The 13,650-nt window shown below is 40.5% G+C and overlaps 1 protein-coding gene across 1 annotated transcript in view; it reads left to right on the top strand.

The window, feature by feature from the left end:
• The window catches only part of PRKCA (protein kinase C alpha), a 146,452-nt gene that overhangs the window by 106,657 nt on the left and 26,145 nt on the right, over nt 1-13,650 (top strand). The gene's annotated exons all lie outside the window — the stretch shown is intronic.

Raw genomic sequence — 13,650 nt, 5'->3', positions numbered from 1 at the left:
GGAGTAACTCCAGAGCTCTTCCCAATCCAGTCTGCACTGTAGTGCTTGCTCTATTGTTTGATATATGACCATCTGATGGGTAGCTAAGCTACACTTAGCTTTGAGCACAAAATGACAACAATTTCCACAGAAATATTGCATTACTTATATCAAATACTTACAATAAATAATGGTGGCTTTTACCAGAGTAAAGGGCTGTATACAAACTTAAGCTACACAAGGGTAGAGAAACTTTAGCATTATCATGTCATTGTTTCATATTAAGAAAGAACAAGATTATTTTCAGCTTAGAAAAGACCAGAGAGCCAATAGATGGAGAATTTCTGAAACCACGTTCTGATCTTGAAAATTCCAAGATGTTCTGAAAGTTGACTTTGCCCTTTTGACTAAAATTTAGAAATGTAGGCTAGTAGAACCTCCAAGACCACTTCGGAGCTACCTCCCATTTAAATCAGAATTTTAAGAACATCTGCCTGCATCTGTGTTTCAACAGGCAGCTTTAGATTTGGCCTCAAGCTCATTGATCTCAAACCATTTCCAGAGTACCATCACATCTGTCTTAGCGCATCACTTCCACAGCCCAGATTTCTTATGGAAATGTGGCTCTTAGCTACACAATCTCATGGAAATGCTGCTTTGCTCACTGGACCTCCTGGCACATATTCTTAAGTCATTTATTCAATGTAAATCTACCATAAAATAGCTCTACAAGATTATAAGTAAGTAAAGAATAATAGATTCAAACATTCTCTTATATTTGTAACTGAATGCTAAAAACTGTTTGTCATGAGAAGTTTCCTCATGGCCCATTCTGCGACATCTGAATCAGTCAAAAAATTGCCAACCTTTGCCCAGAATGGATCCTACCCAACAAATGGCACCAAATTTGGAAAAGAAAGAATTGAGGATGGTGCTTTTTTTACCTTTTATATTTTATTGCAAGTTTTGTTATTATATTCCATGTATAATCCATATGAACCTGTATATAGAAATTGAGGTTTACTATGTAGAGGTGCAATGCAGTAGTTTCTGTACAACCAATTTCATTCAATCTACGTTATTTTCTGGATCTCACCTCTCACTAAAACTCACAAATTTATTATCTGCTCATTTAGCAGTGCAATCAAATCTGTCCTCAGTGATTTATACATGATACATCATTATTAATATTTAGGGATAAAAATACACTCCTGGAGGAAGTGGAGGCAGGATAAAATCTGTTACTGTTTTTCAGTCAGTTTTAACCTTTACTTGTGGATTTTTCTCTCTGGAATGGCATTATTTGTGGCCATCTCAGAATGAAAACTCCCTTCTCACCAGGCATATTCAGGATAATTGTGGCTGCTCTGTAACTCTGTCCGTGCTGAAGTTGCCATGGGAACTCCCAACAGTCCCAGGTGCCTCCATGGACCCAAACTAGGAAATCTTCTAACTGCAGCATCTTTATTATGTACTTATTTTCTTCTTCCAGCACTTTTCTAGTTGAAGAAAAATGCAGAATATTGAAATAATGCAACCTTCTTGTATTTTTTGATAGCTGATTGTGATTTGAACAGTAAGATGCCTTTGCCGTTTTGGGCCTCATTCCTTTTTTCCTGAATTTGGGGGAAAAGAAATGTGCAAATTCTAAAACTTCCACTGTGGGGAACTATTTGAGTTTGGTCAGGGCCTTTTTACTTTTCCTGCTTAGTAAAGCACTTCTTGATACTTAATTATCACCTTAGAATCATAGTAGAATAACAAGGATTTAAAAGCAGGCTGGTGAAGTGTTCTGTGATCTCTCCCCTTCTTTCCACATCACCAGCACTGGGAAATGTTATTAAAAAATAAAGCAGCTGTTATGGTCCATATAAAGGATTTTTTTAATTAAACAAAGAAGAGAGCAGCCATAATCCTTACCCATGGACACATTTACTGAGTACGAGGTGTATTGGTGATGGGAGCAAGCTCAGTGACTACACCCAGCTCCGGCAATTGCAGAGATCCAGGCACATTGTGGGGAGGGAATGGGATTCTGCTCGTAAAATCCTCATTTTAAAGCATCTCTAGGAGGACACACAATGGTCCTCCTGGTGCACACTTTTCACTTGTCAGATATGTTCTTTTGTTCTAACGATTTCCTTTAGTGCAGCTCTCTGGGTGGCTTTGACAGGAACAAAATCCTTCCCTTAATTTCTGAGAGCTCCAACTCTGTCCCACCACAGGGACTGTCCCTGGACCCTGGGAGGGGACAAACATCCACATCCCTGGCTTTCAGTCCTGTTTCTGTGAGAGATTCCAGCTGCTTTGACCATGGAATTGCTGAGGGAGTTCCTTTTTGCCCAGAAAATGAGGAGAGGGAGCAGAGCTGAGAACAGGGTGGATGTCGTGTCTGAGCACTGGAAGTGATCGGTCAGTGGTGACATTTTGGTGACCTCTCAGTGCTTCTAAACAGAACTATCATTATGATCCCAAAGAAAATGTCTTCTAAAATGCCTTATCATTATTATGATCCTAAAGAAAATGTCTTCTGAAATACCTGATCATTTTAAAGATAACAGGATGGATGTGGAGCTTGGCCACCAGGCTCGGTTATAAATACCCGGAGCCTCTCCAGTAATGCAGGATCCGAGAGATATTTCTGCTCCTGAGCCCTTCCAGGATTCAGGGCAGCACTTTGTTTGACCAAACTTGTGTGTTAATCCTTGTGCAGACCCAGATTTACAACCCAGAAGCCTCAGGCTGTGTCTGTGCACACAGAGCTGATGTGGATTTACACCATCAGGCCTCTCCTTGTGGCAGCACAGCTGATGTTAAACAGGACCTCAAAGTGCCCCAGGGATCAAGGCACAACTAAAACTCTCTGATGAGTTTTTTGCTGTTATATTCTAATGCTGGAAAACCTCTTTCATTTGTTTATAATTTATTTTCTGAGCATTAGCACATCAGATTTTTTCAGTGCAGGCCCTGCATTTCTTAGGTCTTTACCACTCCTCTGCATTTTTAAAAAGCCATTTCTGTCTGCTTCATTAGAAAGGAGAAGGCCAGAACTTTCTTAATCTGGCATTTTTCTGATATTGTATCAGAATCATTATTCTGATTGTATTTCTTTCCTTTAATCAATGGTCAGGAATCCTAGGGCTGTCTCTATTCTGAGCTGGAGGCTGGGTAGAAATGTCGCAGTTGTATAACCAGGGCCATAGCAGATTCTCCAGGGACTGTTTCAGTGGCTTTTTAAGAACCCCAGTGAGTTTTCTAATGAAATCTATTTTTATTCAAAAAACCCACCCCAAACATACAAACAAACAACTACAAAATCCCAAGACAAACTGTAAAGGAGCTTGTGAATTTTTTAATTTCTGAGTTAAGTTCTCTAGGTCTCTGTAAAGTGTTACAAGGGCTGTGAAGGAAATACCACTTTTACATCTTTGAAGGATGCTGATATTTTGCCCCAGAGCTGTTATACTGTAGTTACTTTACTCTTTTTTTTTTTGTTTTTAATAAATAAAAGATATGGTGTCTTCCATATCTGTCTCTAACTAATATGCATTCCCACTTTGAAGCTTCAAGGCAGGTCAGCAAAGGGGACACGGAAAAGACAAATAACATTGCTGACACTTCAGATTGCAAATGACAAGATTAAATTTACTTTTCAGGAAACAGAAACTGAGCCACACTGAAATCATGACCAGCCAAAATATCACTGGCACATCAATTCACACTCATTATGCATATAGAGATATAAAAAGAAGAGCTGCTTTTTTTGGCCATGGCACTCATTCCTATTTTTAAATTGTGCATATTTAATCATTAGAGAATAGTTTGCAGCATTATAGAGATGCTGTTAGATGACTCCATCTGTTCTGTACTATAGTTTGGCAGGGGGAATTCCCATATGCAGTTGTCTGGAGGTTTCCCATCCACTCACCACGGCTCAAACTGGAGAACTTGAATTTTCTTAACTAGATGGCATAAATCTCTGCTTTCAGTTTGCCTCAGCTGCTGATTTCCTTGAGGCTTTTCTCAGTGGGCTGTGATTTGAGGTGAGGAATACAAAAAATCCTGTTGATAGCAGAGATGTCCTCATCCCTTACATAAAGGTGAAATGTGTGTTGCAAAAGGAGGCAAAATCTAAGATCCCAAATCCCTTGTGTGCTGTCACCCCTGTCGAGGTCCTTTTAGGAGTGAGAGCTCCAAGTGCTCCTACCCAGCTGTTGCACATCTGGAGGTGTTCCATGCATGGGCTGTGTGTTTGTGAGCTGAGACCACAGCAAGGAGCGGCACAGCCCCTGCCTGTGCTCCTTGCCCTGCTCGGGGAATTAACACCAATTTATTTGTCCTGGTTTTCTCTCTGTGCTTTAACAGACGTGTCCATTTCTGTATTCCCGCTGCTGCTGTGTCTGTATTTGTTTATTTCTGCTACTAATTGTGGTTGCTGTGCTGTGCCAGCCCGTTACTAACCACGCAGTGTTTCTCCCTCTCCTGTCTCTTCCAGGACTGTCATGTAAATATCCACTTCTTCAAGGTAGTTTTCTCCTTGGTGTTCTCTTACACACAACCCCCTTTACCAGCATCTGAAGTTTATTGAGTTTAATTTCATTCTCACCATCTTTTAAGGATGCACTTGTTTTGTTTTTTTCCACTTCAAGCTTTTCTAATTGATTTTAAAAAAATTAAAAATTGGAGTACGAATCATAATTTGTCATAAAGTGATCCCCAGATTAGAATTTTACTACAAAAAATGAGTGATCAAACCTGAGCAGATGCAGTGTGCCTTTCTTTTTGGAGGAATTAGTTAAATGAATGGCACCTTCTCATGGGAAATGGAAAAAGGTGCATCTTTAATTGGAAAGACATTCATGGAACTTTTAAGTAACTTTCATAGATAAAATAATGCTCATGGTCACTGTATATTTAAATAGAGAAATTTAGATAATAGAGCATGCATGTTTGATGATTTAACATGGTACATCTATTGGTGGATGTTTTTTGGATATGCTATATTGTACCAGATATTACCCATGTGCACAGATGCTCTGATACCTGAAATACAAATTCACCTCTTTATTTCTCATTTTGCTCCTTTCACTACCCCCCACATCACTGAGTTACTGCCATAAAAGTTACATCTCAGCGCTGAGAACATACATATGTGCTTTGTTTATATTTGCATGTATCTCTAACAAATTATTTTGCTTTATTAGGGCAAAGGCCACTGGCACAAACCACACTTGCAGTTTCATACATTGGTTAAGTTACCATTTAAATGAAAAATTGAAGTTCCTTTGTTGTAAATTGTTCTAAGACTCTAAGATTATTGAAGCCATTATCATATTTAAATTTTATTTTTACAACTCAAGTTGACCTGGAGCAATTTATATTATCAGTCAAGGCTTAAAATACTTAATTTAAAAATAAACATTATTTTTAAGAGTTGTTTATATTATTAATGCATAATGTTAACAAATGTTCTAACACTGAACCAGAAAAATCAAATTAATCACTTTTCTTAACCTTGATTTTTTTATCTTAGAAAAGCCTGTACAGAAGAGAACTGCCCTTCCTCAATCCTTTACACCTCTTCATATCTGGAAATAAAATAACATGGTGCTTTCATTGGTGAAACTTGTTTTATGCTGGGAAGTTGGAATTTTCTCTGAGAAAATGCATCTGGCAGAAATAGGAAGTTTTGTCACCTCATTGTAAAATCCAAGCCTTGAAGAGCATTGATTTAAGCTGACAAAAGTCCTTGGTTAATTCATATTTGCACCATAGGAGTGCACCCAGAAAAAGCACTTGAAGGGTTTCCCACAGCTGCTGCTTCACGGGCAAAATTCATGTTTAGTCCTGGTGGATGATAAACATGAATTCCATCAGAGAAAGCTGGCACTCTGTTTCTATGGGGACACTCTGCAATTCAGGGGTTTTCATGGAAAAAAACGCTTCCTTGTGCATTTTCTCACTAGATCACCACAAATCCCCATTCCCCTGCTGCTGGCAGTGAGCTGAGCCCTGAGCTCAGCTCAGGAGCATCCCTGGGGGGGATCAGGATCCAGGAGATCCCTGTGCCAGGAGCATCTTTGGGAATCACTTTGTGTGGGGCTGCTGGGGAGGTTTTGTGCCCAACTTTCCAGGGTTGGAACTGAAAGGAAGCAATGAAGGAGGAAGGGCTGCATTCCTGAGAACACAACAATTCTGAGCTAGAGACCAGGAAATGTACAAAAATTAATTTATAACATCACAGCAAATGGGAGATGTGAGTACTTGTTTTTGGAATAGTCAGACACTGGGAGGAGCCACACTCCTATCCTGCTTTTGTGCCACTGCAAAGGGTGCGTTTAAATAGATTATTTCTCAACATCATGCAGAAAATACCTTCATCTGTGTGTGTGTGAGAGAGAGAGAAATCCTTTCAGAGCACATTAAGATTTGGATACAGAACCTCAACGTTTTAAAGTCAGTCAGTCAGTCCTGGTCTGCAGCTTTGTGTGGCTGGTGGGGTTTGATTGCAGGGATTTGCTCTAAGATCAGGGAGAACCAAAGTCCTTAAAAATTCTTTTAGAACAGAATTTTAGGGTTGGGTTTTTTTTCCCTTATTGAAATAAGTTCATGCTTAAAAGCAAATTCCACACTCTAGGGGTTTTTTGTTATTGAAAACTAGGAGTAATTTGCATAATTAAAGAATGGAGGAGCATATAGAAAAGCAATTCTTCTTTTGGCACTTAGGGGTTTACTGTTGTAGCATACTATTTGCTTTTGGGGATTTTTATTACCACCACCACAGGATACTTCTGCAAGAATTCTTGAATATTATTCCTAGGCAGCCTCTTTAATTACATTTCATCTCGTTAGGCACTGCTCTGTTGCAGGGGAGAGAGTGTTTGGCAATAAAAGGAGGAAACAAAGTGGACTCAGGTGGCTGCAGGATTATTAAACAGATTAAACATGTTGACAGTGCCAAATGGGGAACTGGAAACTCTTCCCTCTCTGGATTTCACAGCTCACTCTGACAGACATTGTTGTCCAGGGCAATATCCCCTGAAATTCCTGTCTGAGGATAGATCCATTCCTTTTCTAATGTCTTTCAGAGTCGTTTGACTTCACTGTCCCTGTTTTCTAGGGAATGTGGCCACCTTCACCTTGTGCCTGGCATACTTAGGAATATTTTAGAAATTGTATGTTCAGGTACTTCACATGGTTCTAACTTCTATGCAGCAAAAAAAAAAATAAATTAGAAAAATAATTGAATATGGAATCTTGTTATAAACCCCACAAAAAAAAAAAAGGTCTGTTGAGGAGCTCCATGATATATTAATTAAACTTGTCCTTTCAGGTTCCCTTTTTTTCTTTATCTTAAGTAAAGTTGAGGTTGAGAAAATAACTTCTCCTCAGAGTGAGAAACCACAAGAGGTCAGCAAAGAACAGGGAAAAAGCTCCCAGAGCTGAGCTGGTTCCTGCAAAAGGGCTGAAAAGAATGAAATCATCCACTTTGTTTATCTATATATGTATTTAGAAAATCCATTTAAACCATAATTAAACCATGATTTCAGTAAAATTCAGTATATCATTTTTCACACAGCCCTTTATTCGAGTTTAGTAACTGTCACTGATGAGAATTTTCCCTCTAATCAAAATATTTTATAATTGCAGGTGTAAAAGCAGGTACTGCTCTGCTCACCTCAGGACTGCTCGGCCCAACACTTTGGTGGCTTCAGGAGTGGGGCTCCCGTGTCCTTGGACATGATTTCTGCAAAAAGGCATTTTTAATCCTTCTCATATACAGCACAAATATTTGTTGCAGGCAAATCCTTTCAATAAATTTACTGTTAGTAATTAACAGATTATATATGAAACAGTTTTAGTAGGAGGAGGAGGAGAGGAAATGAAGGGAAAAGTAAACTAAAGACATAAAATAGTTGGTGTTTAAGTCTCAGGTAGAGTTTTATCATCTACCTCATTTCTGTCTCTATGAAACATCCCATTTGCCCTCATGCCTTTTTGCCAGCACTGAGAATGCTGTGAATTTTTTTCCCAGCTCTTTTTTCAATAACTATCTCAGCCATGGAAAGAAAAATGCATTTTCATTTTGATATATTGCATTTTTTTACTAATTACATCCTGGTTCACCATAGTGACACTGTCATCATGAAAATGAATCTCAGGGTGCTGATGAGCAGCTTTTTGGTTATTTACATCTCTTCAATGTTCCCCTTGCTGCAGAGAAGTGTTGCTGAAGTGTAAATTCACCAAGGGATGGCTGAAATCCATGTGTGAACCTCATGAATCCTTGATGGTGTCCCTGGTACTGGGATCTGGTTTCCAACAAAACTCACTGATGAATTATAAACTGGCCTTAGGTTATTGCATGAAGATAAAACCACAGTCTGGTGAAGCATTAGGTCTTGCTGGGGCTTAGAAATGGACTCCTCTCATTTCAAATTCTCTGCATCCTGGTAATTAAGTTGTAGAAAGTAGGAAATTGATAGTCTATCATAGCATCTGTAATTACATGGAATTGGAAATGCAATAATGTAAGAAACAAGCTGCCACAATGACAGAGAACATTTCACTGAATGGGAGGGCTTTTCTTCCAGATTTTGACTTGAAATTTATTGGATTTATTTGCTTTATTAAAGGCTTGCTAATGGCTCAACACATTGATCAAAGTCCCCACTTCATGTGTACATGACTGGAAACCTGAATGGGTCCTTCCTTGAGTCTTGGATAAATAAGTCATTGTTATTTCCATTTTTCCATCCTTACTGTGAGCTTTGCTGGTTTGGCCAGTGACATCTTCTAAGGTTTGTGTGAGATCTGAGCTGCTCTGACGCTCCCTGTGCAGAGTGCAGGTAGTGGCAGGCAGAACTGAGAATTCATTTCACACCTGCAGCCCCCTGGGCTGGAATTTTACTGTCCAGGCTGTTCCATTCTCACTTCTCACCATCCATTTTGCCATTTTTGTGAGTGATATGCAGAGTGTTACCTGCAGTGGCTTTGGGTTAATTCAGGAATGAGGAGCAGAAGCCTTGGCTCCAGGTGTGGCAGTGTGGGATGGCTGATTCCTTCCCACAGGGACATTGAGGAGCACACGGGGGTCTAGCAAAGAACTGCTGAGAACTTTTTGCCACATGAGAAGCAGGGATTTTGTTAGAATTTTTAGAGGGATTAAATTGTGGCAAGGAGACATTCCTGCTCCATAAATCTCAGTTCTTGGGACCTGAGATTGGTTGTCCAGTGAAGCTGTGGCTGCCCCTGGATCCCTGCAAGTGTCCAAGGCCAGGCTGGACAGGCTTGGAGCAACCCGGGATAGTGGAAGGTGTCCCTGCCCATGGCAGGGGTGGAATGAGATAATTTTAAGTCCATTCCAGCCCAAACTGTTCAGTGTTCTGTGACTCTGAGCCAAGCCCTGTGCAGTCTGTCCTGGGGCTGCTGAGCCTCGTGCTGGATGGAGCTGTGGGGTTTGGGACAGACTGGACAGATCCACACTCCTGCTCCATCCTGCATTCACTGTTTGCAGCCACTGCACGGGCAGAGCAGGGGATGGGTGGAACCTGTAAAGATGGGGAGGGAATGCTGCAATCCATGTGGAGAATCCAGAAGACTCAGCTGGGAACAGAGCTCTGGATTTACCTCCTCACCAGGTGTCGGTGGGGCCAATAAATAAAGGATGGACTGTGGCTCTGCACACAGCACTCTGCTCATGTGGTGGGAATTCAGCATTGTTGTTAAATATTTTTCCATTTATCACTTTTTCCTCTTGATAATGTGGTGCCAGGGATGATCCTGCTGGCATCTGCAAACTCACTGGGAGTGAGTTTCCCTGACAACCGAGGAACACATCCTCTAGTGAGCTTCTCACAGAGCTTGGTGTGTGCTTGGATATCTGACCATGCAGAGGGTGTGGGTTTCTCCCTCCTGTGCTTGAGGGGTGGGAGGGGATGGCTGCAAGTTTGGGCAGGTTTCGATCCTGTGTTCCTTTCCCATGTGGGAACAAAGCCAATCTCACCCAGCTGAGTGTTGCAAACACCAGCAGAGGAGAAGTAGTGGAGGAGAGCAATACGAGCTGTTAAAGCACTGACATCTTGGAAGGAGACTCATTGCCCTACAGAGACTGGGAGTAGGAAAGGGAATTTTGTATGTGTTATTTTTTAAATCCTCACAACTTTTATTTATTGGCTAATGTGGAAAATTACCAATTCAGTCTTTTTGTTCTGTAATTTCTGAGGTTCTCTAATAGAGATATACACGGAGGGCAGAAGAGCAACACTTAGATTCATTGTTTTGTCCTATTCGATTTTCTTCACAGGGAAAAATCAGAAAGTTTTGAAAAGAATCATCGAGAATTACTGCAATTGCCATAAAGAATAAAGAATTACTATTCCCTAAATCACTTCTGTTTCTTCTTTGCATCACACTTCTCATTAGGTTTTGAATAACTTTTTTTCTTACTTAATTAAAAGTACAATCGTTACTCTTAGATTAAAAAGAAATCCAAAGCATTTTTACTGTGAAACCTGAGCTATCTTTTCCAAAAAGCACGTACCAAATTCCCAGAGTCTCTCCAGTGTAGCACACTGTAATTTCTTAACACTCCATGGAGAAGTGAGTTTGGGCTGAATATATAAGATCTGTCTCACCTGTGGTTTCAGGGTAAAAGAACTGGCCGAGATAAGGTGCGTCCAAAGCAGAGGAAGTAAGATGATGTGCATGTCTTGTTTTCTTTTTAGATTAACTTTCCTGCTACCAGTGCAGACTAATTTATCTTTAACATTCTGTTTTCCTGGTTGGTTTGCTGCAAGCTGGCTTCTTTGTAACAATACTGTGGTTTTAGCCAAGATAATAAGCCAAGGAGTTGGAATGTGGATAGAAAAATTAATCCAGGGCCTGAAATGCTGTCTACAACTTCAGCAAGTTTTAATATCCATAAAATAAAGGAGGGTTCAAATAGGATTCTGCAATTTTCAATTTTAGTCATGGTAGGAAAGGCAAAATATCAATCTCTTCCAATAAGCTTTTAGGAATAATTTGAGTTTACGTCCCTTCTGTAGCTGCAAAATTGGTTTTGCTCTGGCAGTCTGGAAGAGGATATTGGCTGCATGGCATTTTCTGTCTGCTACAGCCAAGGTGTTTCAGATATAAAACTCATGATAGAGCTCAGTGAAATGTCTTGAAATTCCCACTCTATTTCCACTAGGACCTTAAGCCAAAAAGCAGTAAGAGGAATTCACAAGCCAAGTGTGAAGAAGGGTTTTCTGCATGCTTCTGAAAGAGTGGTGGCTGGCCAGGGTGATGGGAAATAAGGACCTTTGATAAGGTTGTGATAATCTCATGAGTTCCTGCCACTTTGGGGCTATGTGCTTCCTTTGAGTCAGTCTGGTTGTTCCCCAGCATTATCTGGCTGCCCTGTCCCTGGTTTTTCCAGCTGGTTTGCAGCAGGGTTCTCTATTTACCCCTCCCATGGCAGCTGAGCCAGGGGATGACCAGGATTGTCACCTTCCCACGGGCACAGGTCACTCACATCAATGAACTCCTGCCCTGTTCACCTCCTCCCTGGGTCAGGCAGCCCAGAGCCCACCTGAGCACACAGGAGGAACCCCGTGTTCTCCTCAAAAATCTGCCATCTGCAAAAAGAGATTCTCAAACTGAGAGTGACATCTAATTTAAAAAAAGCTGAAAAATGGGAGTGAGAGGAGCGTGTCTGTTGCTCACTGAATCTCAGTGCTCAGAGGATGCAGAGAGGCCTTGGCTGGGTTCTCAAATATTATTTTAAGATCCTGCCTTCAGATCCTGACAATTCCAGCCCATGTTGACTCTGAGTGAGTGCAGCTCTGGAGCCAACACCAGGCAGAGGAGCCTGCTGGTGAACCTGCCATGCTTTTTTATGGAAAAAGTGCTGGAAACCCCCAAAGCCTGGGATTGCAATGCTGCAGAGAGCACTCCCCACCTGGTTGGCAGGTTTGTACCCCAAAAAAAAAAACCCAAAAAAACAAATGGCCTTGGAACAAAATTCGATTTTTTTGTTTCGAGTTATGCATTTTTCAAACAAGCTGCCAACAGTCTGCCCAGTGGGTTTAAAGTGTAAGAAATAAAGCTGGTGCTTTTCATTCAGGGCCTGATTTGGATCTCCATTACTCAGTGAAAAGGAGGATATTGAAATTGCTTTGTGCATCAGAAAAGCAAGATCTTTGTCTGAGATCCCATTTGTGGGAGCATCACAAAAGGCATGGCCAGCAATGCTGCTCCCTTGAGCCACGTCTTTATCTTGTACAAATAATGGATATTGGGATTTGGGGTTTTTTTTCTTTGTTCTGCTCATGGCTCAATCTCGTGTGGCCTCAAAAGGAGCTTTGTGCTGCCAAAGATTTGTCCCAGCAGCCAGATCTGCCCTGGGAATATCCCTTGCAGACTCAGAGATTTGAGCTGACATCCAGGACTGGCTCTCCCTAAATGTTTGCACAGAACTTGATCCTGATCAGCATCTCCAAGTGCTGCTTTCATGCAAACAACATCGTAACATTGCTGTGGAAGAAAATCCCCATTCTAAGCTGTATTACAAGTTTTTTTTAATAAAGAGATCTAAACTTGCAAAATTCATATCCCTGTGGCAAGGCATAAGATTTTCTGCACTTAGAAAGTTGCAGGAAGAGTCATCCAAGCTGAATATGGTTTTCAAGTGACAAGAGGTTATTTTGTCAGAAGATTATCTGACATTACTGCAAGAGTAGATGGAGTCTGTGAATCGAGTGCCTCCCAATTTTATGGTTTTAAACTCCTCTGGGGAGAGGAAAGTTTGTAACTTCCAGTTTCCAATGCCAAAGGTGTATGCCAGGCTTGGCTTTTAAAGGGAGGTATTGTGAGATTTGAATAAACCTCCATTTCCATCATTTTCTTTATCTGTAAAAGAGGGATAATATACAAATATTGTCCTTTTGTGAAGCAGAGAAAAGAGTAGTTATCCTGAATTATCAAACATACATCACTGGCAAAAAGTAAATTAACCACATTAGAGGTTATTAACCAGACCAAAACACCAGACAGATGGGGAAAGCACTTATATCCCAAAGAATTATTAAACCTTATTGGCTTCGCTTCTGCTGGTATATGGGATTATTTTAAGGAAAGAAAAAAAAAAAAAAAAAAAAGAAAAAAAAAAAGGATATTATCTTGTAGCCTGCATTATCTTTTGGTGAGTCTTACTTTTTTCTCTTCTATTAACTGTTAAGATTTGAAATGCAGCTTACTTGAGCCATGCCATGGTGTCTCATGTGAAATACTGAGACCTGCAGCCTCCTGTAAACCAGAGTGTCTGGCCAAGGCAGAGCCCTTGTCTGCAATATTCCCCCTCCGCCCTTTTCCAGATCAACCCTTGATTGAAAATCAAAGTTGATTGTACTGCTGGTTTGAAAGTGGCCATGTTCATCTGCATTAATTCTCATGTGTTATGGGATTTTTTAATGCAGGTTCTTTTTCTTAGTGCATGTCAAAATTCTCTTAACTCTTGCTATGCAGTGACTTGGAGAATTCCATTTTAAATGAGAATGTTTTGAGGAGGTTGTTTATATCCTAAAATACCTGGTGTACATTACAGCATGGTATTTTTGGATAGCCTCTTTTCTTTATTTATTTTTTGTATTTCAGAACAAAAGCACCATTTAAGCTGCTTTTGGCATG

Source organism: Zosterops lateralis (genome assembly GCF_965231275.1).
Source record: "Zosterops lateralis genome assembly, chromosome: 18".
Lineage (NCBI taxonomy): Eukaryota > Metazoa > Chordata > Aves > Passeriformes > Zosteropidae > Zosterops > Zosterops lateralis.
This window is presented reverse-complemented; position numbering and strand designations above follow the sequence as displayed.